The sequence below is a fragment of the Notamacropus eugenii genome, chromosome 4 (assembly GCF_028372415.1).
Source record: "Notamacropus eugenii isolate mMacEug1 chromosome 4, mMacEug1.pri_v2, whole genome shotgun sequence".
In the NCBI taxonomy this organism is placed as follows: Eukaryota; Metazoa; Chordata; class Mammalia; order Diprotodontia; family Macropodidae; genus Notamacropus; species Notamacropus eugenii.
This window is the reverse complement of record NC_092875.1, coordinates 472,009,210-472,029,317: the sequence shown is the minus strand read 5'-3', so window position 1 is coordinate 472,029,317 and position 20,108 is coordinate 472,009,210. Positions and strand designations below refer to the sequence as shown.

Here is a 20,108-nt window from a genome sequence, read left to right as displayed (position 1 = left end):
TTAATAGCCAACAGTTTTTTTTTTTTTTTTTGAAAAAAGTCAAATGGATAACTTAAGCTTTTTTACTAAAATACAATCATTTTCCAATATGCCCATGACCCCATTTGAATGTTCCCTTGTAACAGAAGAAGTTAGGCACAGCCACTCGATAAACCATCATGTCTAAGAGGTTGTGCAGTATTCTGTCCTTGTAGCCCCTCATGCCTCTATCCAGAAGGGGCAGGGTGTTCTGTCGTACATTCTCTCAGACCAACTAAAGGAAGCTGAGATGCCGTTTGGTGCGATTTTCGTTTGTGTTTTAGTCACAACGTGTTGTTCTCCTCTTTAGACTTACTTCCCTCAACATCATTTCATGCAGGTCTTTCTGTGCTTTTCTGAATTCCTCAAATTTGTCCTTTCTTGGGCTTCTATACCAGTTGTTGCATTGCACTTCTATACCAGTTTCCTTAGCCGTTCTCTAGGTGCTGGATAGCCACTTGGTTTTCCATGTCTTTGGTGACACAACGAAGGATGCTGTTAGTACGTGCATCTCCCTGAGATACTCAGGGCTACACCCGTTACTGGGATCTCCCAGTCAGAGGGTAGAAACACCTAGTGACTCTTTGCATGACTCCAGATTGTTTTCCAGACTGGCTGGGACAGTTTAAAGCTATCACCTCAGTTCAGCAATAGCTCTTCCTGGTGCCCCTTCGGCTGTGGGCTGCTCTGCATCATTTTCACCAGGTTGTTGGCTCTGAAGCGCAGCCACAGAATGGGTTAGTTACCGTTTTTCTTATCAGTCTCCAAGCATTCATTGAATCCTTACCGTGTTTTAGGCACTGCGCTTATTAGGAAGATACTAAACAATTTAAAATTAAACATTCCCTGCCTCAAGGAACATATGGTCCAATGGGAGACAGCATGTCAATGACTAGGTACAAAGGTGAAAGTGACCTGAAAGGTGAAGGCATTACCAAATGGAGAATCTGGGGAAGGGCTTCTGCAGAATGTGGGACTTGAGCTTGTTGGGGATGGAAGCTCAATTCCATGTGGACAGTCTCGGGCGGGTAAAGGTGGGAACTTCTAAATCTTAGAGTTCTCATGAGGCCCCCCAGAAAACAGCAGGGAATCGAGGAGTGAGACTGAGCTATCTCGTGTATTTCCGCCTCTTCCCGTGAGAAACGTGATGGGAGGAGCATCCCCGCCCTCGAGACTGTCCCGGATCTGGGCACACCTATTGTTATCTAACAGGCACGGTATTCAGGTGCTAACTACACGGCCGGAGAGCTTAATTAGGGTCAGGAAAGCCTGAAAGGCTCTTAGCGCAGAGGGGCCCTGACAGGACAGAAGGCTCCGTTTTTCCTCTCTTCGCTCTCCCCTCCCCCTCTCTCCCCACTTACACTTCTACTTCCAATCTCTTACCGTAAGATCTTGCCTCCTTGGGAGATTTCTCTCTCCCTCCTAAGGAAGAGCTCCCCCTGCACATGTAACCAGGACCCTGAATAAAGCCTAACCCTTGTTTGACTCCGGAAAGTCTCTTCTCTCATACGTTTATCTGGTTTGGCCAACGGAAGACCTGGGACAGGTAAGGTAAGACTTGGGTAGCCCTCAGGCCTCTAGGCCTGGCATGAGCTGAGTCTTGATGGAATTCATGGAAATTAAGAGACCAGAGGGAAGGGGCAGAACCTCCCAGACAGTTGGCAGTTAATCGGTATTAGATAAACTGCAAATAGGCCAGCATGGATAGCTTGGAGAATGCATGGAGACAGTGACTTGTGAGACTGAAAATAGCAAGTAGTCATGTGATAAGAACTTGAAAAGCAAAGCTGGGAAGCTTATATTTAATCTTAGAGGTGCTTGGGAGCCCCCAAAGTTCCTTGAGCGGGTGGTGATACAGTTATTCCTACAGTTTAGAAAAATGATCTTGGCAACTGAGTGGAAGATGGGTGGGAAGGGGGAAACACTTGATCAGGGATATAAGTTATTGCACTAGTCCAGGAAAGTATTGATGAGGGATTGATCTAGAATGGGGGTGGTGGCGGCTGTATTGGTAAAGGGAAGGCAGCGTGAGGCACGTATAAGAGATGTAGTGAAGGTAGAAATGACAAAATTTCACAATAAATTGGCTATATGAATTGAATGAAAGTGAGGAGCTGAGGATGACCCTGAGATTGTGGAGAGAACGATATTGCCCTTGACAGTAATAAACTCATTTAAAATTGAAGAAAGCATTGAGGGAAAGATAATGAGTTCTGTTTTAGTCATAGTGAGTTTGGGATGCTCATAAGACATCCATTTGGGGATGTCCAAGAGGAAATAGGAGTTGTATGACTCTAACTCAGTAGAGAGATTAAAGGTGGATATTTTGGTTTGGCAGTCATCTATGAAGAGAGAGAGCACCCCAGGATAGAACCTCCAACCATTGATAGAGAATGTGACATGGATGCAAATCCATCAGTAGACACAAATAAGAAACACTTGGATGTAAAGGGGGGAAATCCAGAAAGAGTAGTGTTATGAAAACTGAGAGATAGGAGCATTGAAAAGGACAAGGTGATGGTGTCAAATGCTACAGAGAGGTTAGCAAACATCAGGATTGAGAGAAAAGCCATCCGATTTGGCAATTTAGAGATCCTTGGTAACTGGAGAGAACAGGTTGTCACGTGGTGAGGGAGCAGCCTGATTGCAGAGAGTATAGAAGTCAGTGAGAGGACAAGTAGTAGTACCGCTCTTGGCTGACTTTCCCAAGGAGTTTAGCTTTGAAGGAGAGGAGAGATTTACTAAGATCTGATGAGGGCTTTTTTAAGACTGGGAGACTTGAGCACGTTTGTAGATAGCTGGGGAGGAGTCAGTAGATAAGGGGAGACTGGAGATGAGATGGGAGGAGATGGAGGGGATGGGATCAAGCATGAATTATAAAGGTTGCCAGAGCTAGGGGAGGCTACTTCACCTAATCCTGGAGTGAAGAAGGAGATAGTGGAAGGAAGCTCTGAGGAACTCTTATTTAACAGCTTTTTTTCCCAGGGAAGTATGAGATATGCTCCTTGTCTAAGAGAGTAAGGAGAGGCAGGGTTCCCTGGGAGAGTTGAAGGGAGATGAAAAGGTTTTCAACAACCACTAAGGAGAGTGGGATTACAGATCAATTAGAGAAGAGTAGAATGCTTATCTTGTTGCAATGAGAGCCCACTTGAAATTAAATAACATAAGTTTGTAGTGTACCCCGTCATGATTTCCTAATGTTCTGTTCAGCGGCATATGGATAGGAGCAAAGGAATTTTAGGGTTGAGACTTGACAGGGTCAGAGTAGTTAAGGGGACAAAAGATTGAAATGTGACGGATAATGTACAATTGAGACGATTTACCAAGGGTTAAAGATGGGGAAAGTGTAGATAGATAGTACAGGAGTGATGGCCTCAGAAAGAACTGAGAGGTTCAGGAAATGGGGCTCATGAATTGGGTTATGGGTTGTAAGTCATAGGAGAAGTTGGATCTTTAATGATTTTGGTCAAATTAAAGAAGTTTCAGAGTTCACAGGCTAGATTAAGCCTATAGCCATCTATGCAGAACTCATCTATGGAGGAGTAGGTCATAGGAGTTTGAGGAACTCAGAAATTAAGGTATTAGAGGGAACATCAGTATGCATGTTCAAGTTCCTAGTTTGATGAAAGCAGGAGGAAAAGACTGCGAGCCAATCTTGCAACTGCTAAAGAAGTAAGAAGAATGTTTTGGGGGTCAATAAATAACAGTCAATTATATCTGGATTGGCTAATAAATTTGGTTATTGTAAAGCTTAACAGAAGAGAGATTGCTTATTGATGGTGATCAAGGGAGAGTCTGGAAATATCTTTGGGGAGAATATTCTTACTCTGCTGTCATGACAAGTGAGTGGGTAAAGGGTGTGAGCAAAGGTGTAGTCAGTAAAGGCCTGACAAGGACAGCTCTGTTGTCAGGAGGGTACCATATCTCAATTAGGCCTGAAAGAAAGAAGCTCAAGCAAAAAGATTTGTTATTTTAGAAATAGACATTCTAGACACTACAGAAACCAATGGGCAAATCTGGAGTGAGATATTAGAAAGGAGGAGTACGGTTGAAGTGATTAGGCCTGAGGGAATGGAGTGACAAAGTTGGGGAATGTGGCTTATACATCAATCACTTCAAATTAAGGATGACGTGACTATAACTGTATGGGAGTATGCTAACCATTGAGCAATGTGTCTGCCCAAATTGTAAGTGGTTGGAAAGAAATATTGAATGGTATGAGGTCCTGGTGAGTACTATAGAGTGCCTTGCTTATTTTACAGAAGACCCTGGGAGGCAGGAGAAGTAGGAAATCTTGTCCCAAGGACAGGTTGGGGAATGCCCTGGGGTTGGGACCCATTTGGAAGGGGGAACAGTAAGCTTTTCCTCCTCTCACCCCACTTTAGATACAAGAGAATTATTAGATATTTGGAATAGTCTTTTTTATTTTTTTTTATTTTTTTATTTAATTTAATTTTTTTGAGTTTCAACTATCTGTTTTCATTTGTTTATTTATTTTTGCATCAGTTGATACCCTGGGCCTTCTGGGATGTGTGTATTTCTTTTTCTTCTTTTATTTATTTTCAATATTCTACAATCACTGCCATATAACGTAGATTTTTTTTTCCCTTCCTCTTCCTCTTTCCCCCCTCCCTCCCCGAGACAGCATACAATTTTATATGGGTTCTACACATATATTCCTATTAAATACATTTTCACCATAGTCATGTTGTATAGAAAAATTAAAATAAATGGGAGAAATCACATAACAGACCAAAATGTAATACAAAAGAAAATGATCTGCTACATTCTGGGATCGAATTCCATAGTTCTTTCTCTGGATGTGGAAGACATTTTGCCTTAAGAGACCATTGGGAATTTTTTAAGTCCTTGTATTGCAATGTAGTTCTAAGTCCACCAGAGAAAATCCTCACACACTGTGGTTGTTGCTATGTATAAAGGTCTCCTGGTTCCGCTCCTTTCACTCAGCATCAGATCATATAAGTCTTTCCAGGCCTCTCTGAAGTCTTCCTGTTCATCATTTCTTACAGCACAATAGTACTCCATTACATTCATATTCCACAATTTATGCAGCCATTCCCCAGTTGATAGGTTTCCCCTTGATTTTCAGTTTTTGGCCACCACAAAGAGGGCTGCTGTAAATATTTTTGTACATATGGGACCCTTTCCTATTTTTATGATCTCTTGGGGATACAGTTGTAGAGGCAGTATTGCTGGGTCAAAGGGTATGCACATTTTTGTAGCCCTTTGGGAATAGTCCCAAATTGCTCTCCAGAATGGTTGAATTGGAATAGTCTTTTTTAGGTCATTTGTATTTCTCTTGAAAACTATTTATTTATTTATTTTTAAATTTTATTTATTTAAGTTTTCAACATTCATTTCCACGAAATTTTGGGTTCCAAATTTTCTCCCCATTTCTCCCCTCCACCACTCCAAAATGCCGAGCATTCTAATTACCCCTATCACCAATCTGTCCTCCCTTCTACCATCCCTCCCTTCTCTTCTCCCCATCTTCTCTTTTGTCCTGTAGGGCAAGGTAACTTTCTATACCCCATTGTCTGTATTTCTTATTTCTTAGTTGCAAGAACAATACTCAACAACTGTTCCTAAAACTTGGAGTTCCAACTTCTCTTCCTCCCTCCCTTCCCACCCATCCCCACTGAGAAGTCAAACAATTCAATATAGGCCATATCTGTATAGTTTTGCAAATGACTTTCATAATAGTCGTGTTGTGTAAGACTAACTATATGTTGGAAGGACATATAAGATGGAAGGACACATCCTATCCTGCCCTCCATTTCTTCTATTCTCTCTTTTGATCCTGTCCCTCCCCAAGAGTGCTCCCTCCTCCCACTGCCCTCCTTTCCATTATCCCTCCTACTCTGCTTATCCCCTTCTCCCCCACTATCCTGTATTGTAAGATAGGTTTTCACACCAAAATGAGTGTGCATTTTATTCCTTCCTTTAGTCTAATGTGATGAGAGTAAGCTTCATGTTTTTTCTCTCACCTCCCGACTTGTCACTCCACTGATAAGTCATTTACTTGCCTCTTTTATGAGAGATAATTTGCCTCATTCCATTTCTCCCTTTTTGCTCCCAATATATTCCTCTCTCACCCCTTAATTTTATTTTTCTATAGATGTTATCCCTTCTAATTCAACTCACCCTGTGCTGTGTGTATGTATGTGTGTGTGTGTGTGTGTGTGTGTGTGTAATCCCACCAACTACCCAGATACTGAAAAAAGTTTTCACGAGTTACAAATATTGTCTTTCCATGTAGGAATGTAAATAGTTCAACTTTAGTAAGTCCCTTATGATTTCTCTTTGCTGTTTACCTTTTCATGCTTTCCTTGATTCTTGTGTTTGAAAGTCAAACTTTCTTTTCAGCTCTGGTCTTTTCATCAAGTATGCTTGAAAGTCCTCTATTTCATTAAAAGACCATATTTTCCCCTCAAGTATTATACCCAGTTTTGCTGGGTAGGTGATTCTTGGTTTTAGTCCTAGTTCCTTTGACTTCTGGAATATCCTATTCCATGCCCTTCTATCCCTTAATGTAGAAGCTGCTAGATCTTGTGTTATCCTGATTGTATTTTCACAGTACTTGAATTGTTTCTTTCTAGCTGCTTGCAATATTTTCTCCTTGACCTGGGAACTCTGGAATTTGGCCACAATGTTCCTTGGAGTTTCTTTTTTTTGTATCTCTTTCAGGAGGTGATTGGTGGATTCTTTCAATATTTATTTTGCCCCCTGGTTCTAGAATATCAGGGCAGTTTTCCTTGATAATTTCATGAAAGATGATATCTAGGCTCTTTGTTTGATCATGGCTTTCAGGTAGTCCCATAATTTTTAAATTGTCTCTCCTGGATCTCTTTTCCAGGTCAGTTGTTTTTCCAATGAGATATTTCACATTTTCTTCCATTTTTTCATTCTTTTGGTTTTGTTTTGTGATTTCTTGGTTTCTCATAAAGTCATTAGCCTCCATCTGTTCCATTCTAATTTTGAAAGAACTATTTTCTTCAGTGAGCTTTTGAACCTCCTTTTGCCTTTGGCTATTTCTGCTTTTTAAAGCATTATTCTTAGCCTGTTTTTGAAGGTGTTATTTTCTTCAGCATTTATTTGGGTCTCCTTTAGTAAAGTGTTGATCCATTTTTCATGCTTTTCTTGCATTTCTCTCATTTCTCTTCCCAATTTTTCGTCCACCTCTCTTACTTGATTTTCAAAATCCTTTTTGAGCTCTTCCATGGTCTGAGACCATTGAATATTTATTTTGGATGTTTGGGATACAGAAGCGTTGACTTTTATGTCTTTCCCTGATGGTAAGCATTGTTCTTCCTCATCTGAAAGGATAGAAGAAGATATCTGTTCACAAAGAAAGTAATCTTCTATAGTCTTATTTTTTTCCCTGTTTTGGGGATTTTCCCAACCAGTTACCTGACTTTTGGGTCCTTTGTCAAGAGTAGGGTATACTCTGGGAATCTGTAAGATCTCAGTTCCTCCAAGGTGGGACAGTCAAGCGCGTACACTGGTCTGGGAGGAGGGAGACATTTTTGTGCCCAGAATCTTAGCAGTTACCTCTCCACAGTCACCTGGCCTCCAGTTCTGCCAAGTAAGCACTGGGGGCTGATTTCCAAATAAGCTGGATGGGCAGGGCCACCATTCAGTGTGAGATAAATATCAGTTCCCTCAGGGCCTCTACACAGGACTGAGGTAATATTCAGCTCCTCAGTGCCCCCAGGGGTTTTTACGATCCACCAATGGATGCTGGCTTCTGTGTGGCCTCTGTGGCCGCTCTCTAAGGCCAGAGGTATGGGAGGGCCCTTCTGCCTTCCCGGCCAGCTGAAAAAACCCTGTCATTGACCTTTGGTGCCTGTGGGTTGAGGGATCTGTGGGCTGCTGCTGGGATTGGGAATTTGCTGCTTCTGCAACTAGAGATTCCGCCCCCGATGTGTCCTCCTCCCAGAGTCACGCCACGCCATGTGGCCAAGACTGGGCTGGGCTCCGCTCCAGGTCCTGTGCAACCAACATTTCCCGTGGGCCTTTCAGGTCACCCTGGGCTGGAAATCTCCTCCACTCTATTGTTCTCCACTTCTGTTGCTCCAGAATTTGTTGAGAGTCCCTCTCTACAGGTATTTTATGGGCTGTGTGGGCAGAGCCTCCATATGTGTGTCTTCCTACTCCGCCATCTTGGTTCTGCCCCCCGAGAACTATTTTTTCTTAACCTGTGGTCACATCTTTTGGGGCTTGATTCCCGGTCTTCTATATTTGTCTCAATTTCCCATGATTTTGCTTATCAAGCTTTTATCAGAGATATTTGCAGCAAAGAATTTACCCTTACTAGGTGATAACTCAACTTGTCTTAATTACATTATTATTTCTTCAGAAAGTTTAAATATTTTTTTTCTAGACCTGAGATTTCATTGGTGTCGGGAGCTCCGTGTTGAGGAAACTCCCTCTGCAGATTCAGATTAGCAGTTATTCTGTGAGAGGCTTGGAAAGTAAGAGATGGAGTGGTCTACTGATCAGAGTCCTAGGTGTGTCAACAGTTGAGGTCTGACACAGGTCATCCTGACTCTCGGGCTAGCTCTTCATCAGTATGCCTCTTTAATCTTATGTAATTAATAAATGTCTGGACTTCTATGACCTCTGTCCTTCATTTGGTCATGAATCATTCCCCAAACTATAAATCTGAAACCTCCTTCTGCTCTAAGGTTTTTGTGATGTGTCTTTTTAAGTTTAGATTATGTGTCCATCTGGGTCTTAATCTGTTTCATGTGTGTGACAGGCCATTGCAGTGTATTAGTGATGATCCAAACTTTATTTTTTTGCCACACCACTTACTGACCTTCTGGGTAGTCCTTGTCCAGTAAGATAGGAAACATACTATGTTTACAAAAATGAGTCTTATGAAATATCCAAACAATGATTAATTTCAGTATTACATAGTTTATAGAAATATTTATAAAGATATCAAACTCCTTCAAAGAGACAAATAATATTCTGATATCCAAACCTGGGAGAGATGAAGTGGAAAAAGAAAGCAGTAGAACAGTAGCTGTAATAATTATTGATACAAAGATATTTGTGCACGCGTGTGTGTGAGTATGTTTGTCTGTCCTTCGTTGCTGAAGAAGATCATGCCAGTAGAGAAATAATGACATGACTTGCCCTTGACTTTGTTTTGAGGGAGGGAGGGCTGTGCAGGTCACCAGCCTCACTTCTCCTCCAAAGTCATCTGAATCCAGTGACCAGATATTCCTCAGGATGACTGGGATGACCCATCCTGGTCACCAGGGTATTTAGGAAACTACCAAAGAGGCTACAACAGCATAGCAAAATGATTATAACCTCTCATCTGATTGGATTTTAGCAAGAAGTTGCAGAATTGGTTCAATATTAGGAAAATTGCCAGTACATTAGCAAAAAATCTGTTGTGGTACATTAAAAATTCTGTATGTGTTTGAAAGGTAGTGTAGCATGGTTAGTAAAAAGGAGGCTTCAAAGCCAGGGAGATCTGGGTTCAGGTCTTGCCTCTGGTTTTATGACCCTGGGCAAATTATCTAATTTCTCAGTGTTCTAGTCTAGGAAATGTCCTATACCTCTAAATTCAGAGAACATGCTAACCTGCGTTGATAGAGTGTTTCCTTACCCGGCAGTTCTTGTACCAGTGAAATCTCAGGTTTGTTCCCTATCTATAAGCACAATAAAGGTGGATTTATACCAAGAATTCAAGATTGGTTTGGTAGTTGTAAAGTATAAACTTAATAGGTCATATTAATAATAATAACAACAAAAATCACATTATTAAAACAATGTTAAAAAAAGTTTTTGACAAAATGCCACACTTTTTTTTTTAAAGAACAAAATGCATCAGCTGTATTTTCCTGGGGGTGAATGACAGGAGCAAAAATACTATGCTCCTGGTCAAGTGGACAATAAAGTGTTTGTGTTTCTTTCATGTTGGAGGGAGGGAATATAATGAGTGATCTGCTTAGAAGCAGGGCAGATTAAGAAGTCATCAGTCCTCCCCATCTCTCCTTTCCTCTTCCTCTTGGCTATAGGAAAAGTCAGAGGAAAGAGAGCTGAGAGAAGTCCTAATAGTAAATTTCCCTCATCAGGCAAGGTTAGGAGAGAGAAAGAGGGGGAGGAACTCGCACTTGCATTGCTGGGATTAAAGCAGCAGAAAGATAACTCCAGACCTTCGGTGTCCATCTCCCTTTGTGCTCACACCCCAGTTTTGTTTTTAAAGCATGTGATCTCCAGTCTTACTGCCCAGAAGAAGCAGAGGAGGTGCCCAGAGAGCATCCTTCGCCCTGTTAGCTGCGGGTGGAGCCCGCATATCATGGAGGGGGACCAGGAATGGAAATGCATTAGAATGAATACACTTTTTTGGAATAATGGTATATGATTTCCACCTAAAAATAAGAGATGCCATTATTTATGATGGAGAGATACTAGAGGTGTTTTCAGGAAGAGTGAAGGTAAGCTGGGGTGTCTGTACATCCCGTTATCATTTAACATGGTTCTAGAAATTCTAGCTATACAATCACTAATGTGCAGGTGGTCGCGTCTCCCCTGCTACTAAGTAAACTTGGGAGAATTTTCTCTTTGGCTTCTAAAGCCCTTTCCTGCTCCCTCCTTCTTGCCTTCTCTGTCTACCATCCAATGACACTGGTTCCTCACACGTGATAGTCCAGCGATTCACTTCCTGTTCCTTATGCCTGAACCCTGGCTTCCTTTGAAGACTTGGTTCCAATCCTCCCTCCATCATAGTGTGAGCTCCATGACTCCAGAGTCTGTGGTCTCTTTGCCTTTCTTTATGTCCCCCATGCTCAGCATTTTGCTGTGCACATGGTAAGCCTTAATAAATGCTTGATGACTGACTGACTTCGCTACTGTGTTGGTAATAAGTAGTAACCAGTTTGTCGTGGCTGGGTAGTGTGGCCTCAGCTGAAGAGACTACGAGATTGTGCCAATAGTTTGAGCTGTAGAATCCTGAACTCATTTAGTGTCCAGGACAGTGTCATTACCTTTTGAAGGAAATAGCAGCCTACTTGGTAGGTGCTTTCTAGTCTCCCTGAGCCAGATGTGGTAAATCTCTACCTGGGCAACAGGATGTTTCGCAGTGCATTGTTGCCAAATCAATAGATGTTAGCACTTTAACAAGTGCACTAGTGAATTCTTGGAGACTTTTTTTTTGTAAAAATGTTGACTATTTAACAATTTTTAAAAAAGAGAACCCACTAAAAATTTGGTTTTATATATTATCTGAAAATTTTGGCATGAATCAAATTTCTATTTCACAAGCTTTTATTAAACACTTCCCATGGATAACGTTTACTAGTAGTATTCTTGTTAAGCTGTGTATTCATGTTTTTAAGTTCAAAAATAACTTCTGTGCATAAGTTCTGTTTGCACACATTTATAGGTAAACAAGACTAACCATAGGCACAGTTACTAAGTGTGGGAAAGATTTTCTTTTATTTCTAGTTTCTTTTTTCTGTGCCATTTTTTTTACTTCATCATAGGCTTGTTGCAGGTTTTTTTCTGTTGCTGTCATGTTTGTTTCATTTTTCTTGCATTAAACTATCTTTTAGGTTCCTGATATAAATTTCCAACTTGGTCATAATGAATGATTTTTTTTGTCTGTTAGTTTCTTCTGCCAATATTAAAATTTTTTTTTCATTGTTAAAATTTTTTGAAGCTAGTTTATTATTTGTTTTCTTTAGCTGTCCTTGGTTTGGCTTTAGTACTCAGACCTTTTTGTCTCACAGAAGAAGTTTGCTAGGGCTTTCTATTTTTGAGCATAGTGGGGGAGAGGGAAGAGGGCAGCTTTATGACACATGAAGTTTATCAATATTTTAAACATTCCACAGAGTTCAACTGTCAGCGAGTCTGGTTTAGTGAAATAATTTTGTGAAATAATTTATGGCTTGTTCAGTTTCTCCTTCCGAGATTTGACTGTTAGAATTTTCTGTTTAATGTTTATAAAAAATAGAATATAGTCATCGTTTGAAATTTGTGGATTTCACTTTCATAGTTTTGTTTATTGGGGTTTGACAATTGATAATTAAATGGGAGTTTTTGGAGGTTTGAGGAATACTGCAGAAAACTGCAAACAATTTGTGTATGTAAAGAAAGCTAAGTAAGTCATAAACGCTGTATATTTTTAATCTGTCTCATAATTTAGTACCATAAGTATACACACATAAATTTATTGTAAACAGTTAGATTTGGTTAAAAGTTTCAGTGTGCTTAGGAACTCTGCATGGTTTCACACTCTCTTTGGGAAAGCCTCTTTTCTGCCTCTCTGCCCTCCAGACTTAGTCTTGTGATTTCCAGCAGCAGTGATGGTTTTATCTTGTCCTTTTCCTAGGAGAAGGAAATTGGTGAAAGCAGTTACTGCTGCTACACAGACTCTGCATAGTATGTGAGATACTAGTTTCTCTTCCATGGAAACTGCAACTTGTTTTATGTGTGTAGTGGGTTTGTCTTACTTGTTTTGTGTGATAAATAGATCAGAATTATTAAAAATAAAGATTTGGAGTTGGGGCCTCAGGTTATTTATGGTTTTTCACATTTGGGAATGTTATAGGACCAACTGCATTTTACTTTTACCTAAGTTTTTGGGTTTTTTTCATTGACATAATTCTCTGAATTCATGTCTGACAGTATATTAACATTTCATTCATATCCACTATCTATTTATGTATTCCCTAATATATGGTCACCTAATTCATTACTGGGCATCTAGATGGTTCAGTGAGTAGAATGCTAGGTCTGAAGTCAGGAGGACTTAACCTGGCCTCAGACACTTCATAGCTGTGTGACTCTGGGCAAGTCACTAAATCCTATTTGCCTCAGTTTCTCTGAAAAATGAGCTAGAGAAAGAAATGGCAAACCACTCCAGTATCTTTGCCAAGGAAACCCTAAGTGATTCTCACAAAGAGTTAGACATGACTGAACAACAACTTCATTTCTGGTTCTTTGTTAATACAAAAAATAATTTGAACAAAGGAATTTGAGAAAGAATGATCAAATGGAGGCAGACCCATGAGGTAGCAATGTTATATAAGCCAAAATAAAGCAAGTGTGCTAGAAAAAGGGATTGGTTGCTGGTATCCATTGCTGTAGAGAGGCCAAGTACGATGTGGACCATAAAAGCTGTTGGATTTAGCATTTAGGAGATGGTTTGTTTTTCTTGGAAAGAACAAATTCAGTTGAATAGTAAGGTCAGAAGCCAAATTGCCAGGGTGTTGAGAAATGAGTGGGAGGCAAGGAAATGTATTCAACAAATGTAGATCAATGTTTCTAGAAGTTCATCTGTGAAAGAGTGATGGGGAAAAGAGGACCATAGCAGGAGAAAGTGCCAGGGCAAAGTGAAAGGATTCATTCATTCATTCATTTATTCACTTTTATGAGACAATGAGTGGGACCTGGGTATATTTGAAGGCACCAATGCAGGAGACTGTGTCTAAGGAGAGATCAGAGATGAGAGAAAGAAAAAAAGAGAGGGAATGATCAAGGGGACAAACTCCTAGAAGAACTGGATAGGATCAATTTTATATGAGATAATTTACCCCATTCTACCTCACCCTTTCCCCTTCTCCCAGTACATTCCTTTTTATTTTTTTAGATATCCCAGTATATTTAATTCACACTCATGACCTCTGGCAATGTATGCTTCTTGTAACTACCCTAATAAAGATAAAGAAGCACAAAATGGCAAATGTTTTTCTTTCCATTTGCCATTTTGTGCTTCTTTTCAGTCTTATATTTTAAAATCAAACTTTCAATTTATTATTGGTGTTTTCATCAGGAATGTTCCTTATTTCATTGTATATCCATTTTTTCCTCCTGCAAGATTATGCTCAGTTTTGGTGGGTAGTTGATTCTGTCATCCAAGCTCCTTTGCCTTCTGGATTATCTTATTCCAAGCCCTCCAGTCCCTTAATGTAGAAATGGATCTTTAAATTACTATTTTATCCTCTGGTTCTAGGATATCAGGGCAGTTTTCCTTGATAATTTCTTGAAAAATGCTATCCAGGTTCTTTTATAATCATGGCTTCCAGGTAGTCCAATAATTCTTAAATTATCTCTCCTGTACCTTTTTTTCCAGGTCACTTGATTTTTCCAGTGAGGTATTTTAGCCTTCTATATTTTCATACTTTTGATTTTATTTGATTGATTCTTGATGTCTCATAGTCACTAGCTTCCATTTGCCCAATTTTGATTTTTAAGGAATTATTTTTCATTTACTTTTCGAACCTTTGTCCAACACTACGCATGTCTGAGGTAGATAGTGTGGAAAACAAGGTGGATCCAGAGTTGAATGTGAAGAGGAAAGTGGGCTGGATTGTTTTGGGGATATTGCAGAGCTTTTTTTACAAATCTACAAAAAAAGCAAACTTCTTTTTTAAAATTTTAATTTTATTTTTTAAATATTTTTCCCCAATCACATGTAAAATAAATTTTTAACATTTTAACAAAAGCTTTGAAGTCTACGTTTTATCTCTCCCACTCTTTTTAAATTCTTCCCTGAGATGGTAAGCAGTCTGATATAGATTATACAATGTAATCATGTAAAACATCTCCATATCAGTTGTTTTGTGGAGGAAAACTCGGACAAAAAAAAAGAAGAATAGTATGTTTCCATCCGTATTCAGATATCATCAGTTCTTCTCTGGAAGTGGATGATGTTTTTCATCGTGAATCCTTTGGGATTGTCTAATCATTGTATTGCTGAGAATGCTTAAGTCATTTACAGTTTTTCATCGTACAGTATTGCTGTTCTTCACTCTGTATCAGTTCATGTATGTCTTTCCAGATTTTTATGACATCATCTTGCTCATCATTTCTTGTAGCACAGTAGTTTTCCATTACAGTCATACACCACAACTTGTTTGGCCATTCCTCAAATAATGGATATCCCCTCAATATCCACTCTTAGCCACCACAAAAAGAGCTGCTATAAATATTTTTGTCCAAATAGGTTCTTTTCCCTTAAATTTTTTTCTTTATCTTTTTGGGATACAGACCTAGTAGTATGATTGCTGGGTCAAAGGATACGCATGGGGCTGGAGCAAAGATGGCAGAGTAAAAGCAGGGGCTTCCTTGAGCTCTGCTCCAAAGCCCTCCAAATACCTGAAAAAAATGACTCTAAACAAATTCTAGAGCTGTAGAACCCACAAAATGACAGAGTAAAACAAATCCCCAGCCCAAGACAACCTGAAAAGTCAACAGAAAGCAACTGTCACACAGGACAGGGAGGGGAGTGCAGTCCGGCATGGGTTGTACTAGGACAGACAGGCAGTAACAGGCCTCAGGCGACTGAATCATTGGCAGCTGTGGCAGTTTCCAGATTTCTCAGTCCACTAATGCCAAAAACAGTCAGTGGGAAAACTCTATGAGACCTGGGTGAAAGAGGAGTCCATCATCTGACTGGGTTTGGCCAGGTCAACTCCAGCCTCAAGGTGGTGGGGTGGTGGTGACAGTGCAGCAGCAGCAGCAGTGGCAGAGGCTGCTTCCAGAGTTCTGGGAGATTGAGTGACTGATATGAAATACCTGAAGCCTGGGACAGTACACCTACCCCCACACCAATCAGAAGCAGAGTCCTACCTTGACAAAGAGTTAGAAAGTCAAATATTTGGAAAGGTGAGTAAACATTGTAAAAGAATTCAGACTATAGAATCTTAACTTTGGTAACAAAGAAGATCAAAACATACAACCAGAAGAAGACAAAGTCAAAGCTCCTTCATTAAAAGCCTCCAAAAAAAATATGAATTGGTCATAGGCCATGGAAGAGCTCAAAAAGGAGTTTGAAAATCAAGTAAGAGAGGTAGAAGGAAAATTGCAAAGAGAAATGAGAGTGATGCAAGAAAAGCATGAAAATTGAATCAAGAGCTTACTGATGGAGACCCAGAAAAATACTGAAGAAAATAACACCTTAAAAATAAACCAACCCAAATGGCAAAAGAAGTCCAAAAAGCCAATGAGGAGAAGAATGCTTTAAAAAGCAGAATTGGCCAAATGGAAAAGGAGGTCCAAAAGCTCACTGAAGAAAATATTCTTTCAAAATTAGAATGGAGCACATGGAAGTTAATGACTTTATGAGAAATCAAAAAATTATAAAATAGAACCAAAAGAATGAAAAAATAGAAGACAATGTTAAATATCTCATTGGAGAAACCACTGACCTGCAAAATAGATCTAGGAGAGATAATTTAAAATTATTAGATTACCTGAAAGCCATGGTCAAAAAAAAAAAAAAAGCCTAGACAACATCTTTCAAGAAATTGCAGAAAACTGCCCTGATTCTGGAACAAGAGGGTACAATAGAAATTGAAAGAATCCACTGATCATCTCTGGGAAAAGATCCTAAAAGGAAAAGTCCTAGGAATATTGTAGCCAAATTCCAGAGTTCCCAGGTCAAGGAGAAAATATTGCAAGCAGCCAGAAAGAAACAATTTGAGTATTGTGGAAATGCAATCAGGATAACACAGGATCTATATTAAGGGATCAAAGGGCTTGGAATGTGATATTTCAGAGGTTAGAGGAGGTAGGGTTAAAACCAAGAATCACCTACCCAGCAAAACTGAGTATAATTCAAGGGAAAAAATGGACATTGGAAGCATTCTTGATGAAAAGGCTAGAGTTGAATAGAAAATTTGACTTTAAAATACAAGAATCAAGAGAAGTATGAAAAAGTAAACAGAACAGAGAAATCATAAGAGACTTATTAAAGTTAAACTTTCTACATGGAAAGATAATATTTTTAACTCATGAGACCTTTCTCAGTATTAGGATAGTTGAAGGAGATAGATTGATCGATTGATCGATCGATCAATAGATGGCACAGGGTGAGTTGAATATGAAGGGATGATATCTAAAAAATAAAATTAAAGGGTGTGAGAGGAATATATTGGGAGGAGAAAGGGAGAGAGAGAATGGGGTAAATTATCTCACATAAAAGAGGGAAGAAAAAGATTTCAGAATGGAAGGGAAGAGGGGTGAGGTGAGAAGGAATGAGTGAACCTTACTCTCATTGCATTTGGCTTAAGGAGGTAATAACATACACACTCAATTGAGTATCTTACCCTTGCAGGGTAAGATAGAAGGGAGGGCAGATTGGGGGAGTGGGTAGTCAGAAGCAAACACTCTTGAAAAAGGACAGGGTCAAAGGAGAAATAGAATAATTGAGGGACAGAATAGGATGGAGGGAAATATAGTCTTTCACAACATGGCTGTTATGGAAGTGCTTTGCATAACTACATGTATATAACCTGTATTGAATTGCTTGCCTTCTCAATGAGGGTGGTGTAACAGGAAGGATCCTGGCGTACCCAGTATGACCCACTGCACAGGTTCTTAGATCTGCTTTTCTAAAAGGAAAGCAACTTTTGAGGGGTCAGTAATCTACTTTAATCAAGCATATTTATCATTCACTTAGTTCAGGGGAAAACGTCAGCACCCTGAACTTTAGAGAAATTACAAACAGAGAAATAAAGACCAACAAGCAGATAGGGCTTCCAGCTCTCTGACCATAAACGATACATCATATGATATATATGTCATGTGATCCATCCATACATACATCAACAGACCTATCCAACTCTCTGACCATTACATACATACATAGTTACCAGAGACAGAAGCACCAACATCTGGGTTTTCCAAGCCAGGGGACTCCTTAGTGGCTACTCAGAGTCTCTCTGGCCAAGCAAACTTTTCCAATGAGTAAGCCCCAAAACAAAACCTTACCTCAGAATCTATATACACTTTTCAGAGCCAGAGGGTATAGGATCCTTGAGAACTTGTACCTCATTAGAAATTAACAAAAGGTGTTAGCCTTCCTACAAAGCAAATCTCACCTACAAACTTCCTTCAATGGATGGGGAAGATCTTTAACTCTCATTAACATTGCAGTTGGGTGGGGAGGGAAGAAGGGAGAGAATTTGGAACTCAAAGTTTTAAAAACAGATATTAAAAAATTGTTTTTCCGTGCAACTGGGAAGTAAGATATACAGGCAGTGGGGTATAGAAATCTATCTTGCCCTTCAAGAAAGTAAAAGGGAAAGAGAGAAGAAGGAGTTGCCTTTTGAGTTGCATGTGACCAACTGTAGGACAAGGAAGTAATGGATTGAAGTAGAGACAATAACTGGAGTCAGTAAGGTGTAGTTGAATTGTTCATCTCTAGGATCAGGACTGTTGCTTTATGTCAGGGTACACAAAGCCAGTCCTCTTGTACTTTAGCTTCTGTATTGGAACAAAGTAAGAATTTTGAAATCAGTTAAGTTAAAAAAAATGTTGATTTGCTTAGCTTTATCCAGGGAAGAATAATCGACAAGGATATTCAACCAGGACTACTTGTGGATTGAACTTCAGTGGGTTCAGAGGCCCCTTGCCTCCCAATTACCTAGAGTCCTCTTAATAATCAAGCATCAGAGAGGAGCTGGAGCTCCTTGGGGCATTTTGTACTTATGTGACCAGAAGCAGTTTCACCAGCCTGAACCTGTAATCCCCTAAGCCAATTAAGTCTGGAGGACCATTTCTGTACCTTCTAAGGACAAAAATTAGCCTCAGGACTCTGGTGGATTTTCCCCCTCTCACAGCTCTGAAGGGAGGAAAATCATGCTCATATGGTTGTGATGGGTTGAGAGAAGTGTAAAGAGTTGGAGGGACTGCAGGATGGAAAAAATGAATGGAGGAGAAGGCTAGTAAAAGGAGAGATGGGGGAATATGAGGATTTTGGAGAGAAGAATTTGAAAGTTCAGGATCATGGAAGTAGAACAGTTATGGATGATATTGAGATAAGTACTGAGACTTTACCTGTGGTGGTTTAAATAGACTGAAGACAGTAATTGTGGTAGTTGAAGAGGCTGATGAACTGGTAGACTGGGTCATTTGTGGTGACGTATACATATACATATATATCTATATATATATTTTAATATCCTTGTGTATATGTGGAAGGAGTAAGATGAAAGGGTCAGGTAGGTACAAGTACATGTTGGACAAAAGTTATTTTGCTTTTGTCTAAATTGTTTTCAATTTGTTTTTAGTGCAAATAAAATGTTTAATTTTTGTTATTGAATTAATCCATTTGAAAGACTAGCCTTTTTTTGACTGTGTTAAATGAGCTACAGTAATATTCTGTTGCTAAAATTGATATTTGAGTGAGCTAATTTTAGTATTTGTTCAGCAGGAAATAATTGTTTTTTGTGATCATTAAAATTCTACAAGAAGACTTGCAAATGTTTTCAAATATTTAAAGAAAAGGTTGTGTGTCTGTCAGTGAATACCTGAGATTTTGTACAGTGGTTAAGAGGAATATTAGTGAAAGGCTGAGAACACTGAAAAAAAAAAAGCCATGAATGGCTTTCCTTGTTTCCAAGGATTCTTTTTGGTGAGTAGAAAAGAGACTTACTTGACAAGATCCTCATAAAAGGGGACCAGAGTAGAGGAGGATCACTATATTTACAAATGGTAAAGGTACCTATTTCTGTTCCTGTTCCAGATGCTGTAAATGGTAGACCACAGTGGCCAGTCCAAGTTTATCAGTAAGGAGCTGATATGAGCTCTGTCTGTCCTCGGTGATGCAGGGTGACATGTTTTTTAAAAAAAGAATGATGAGGAATGATTTAAAAAAAAAAGGGATGGATTTATCTAACTAAAGGTTTAGATGGTCATCCAGTCTATAAAGGAGAAGTTGTTAAACTGGAGTCCATGAACATTGAAAAAAATATATATAAGCTATTTTGTGATGTCTGGTTTTCTTTGTGATCCTGTATGTTTTAATTTATGCATCTAAAGATATTATTCTCAGAAGGGAGCCATGGGCTTCACCAGACTACCAGGGGCAGGGGATGGTGGTGGTAATGATACAAAAGAAGATTAGGAATCCTCTTTCTTGAGGGTAGGTGGCCAAGGATATCTTGTGGGAAAAGCTATCAGCAGGTTGCAAGTTTTTCAGCAATGAATACTTCATTGCTAAGAGTTTGTGCAACTTTCTTTGGAGAGGCATTTGAAAGTACAATATAACCGTGAGTTAAGGATTGTGTTCATCCTTTGTTGCCGAAGAAGACCGTGCTATC

At 39.5% G+C, this 20,108-nt stretch overlaps 1 protein-coding gene across 7 annotated transcripts in view; it reads left to right on the top strand.

Annotated features, from left to right (window-relative positions):
* The window catches only part of AP3B1 (adaptor related protein complex 3 subunit beta 1), a 330,578-nt gene that overhangs the window by 98,455 nt on the left and 212,015 nt on the right, over positions 1–20,108 (top strand). The window lies entirely within an intron of this gene.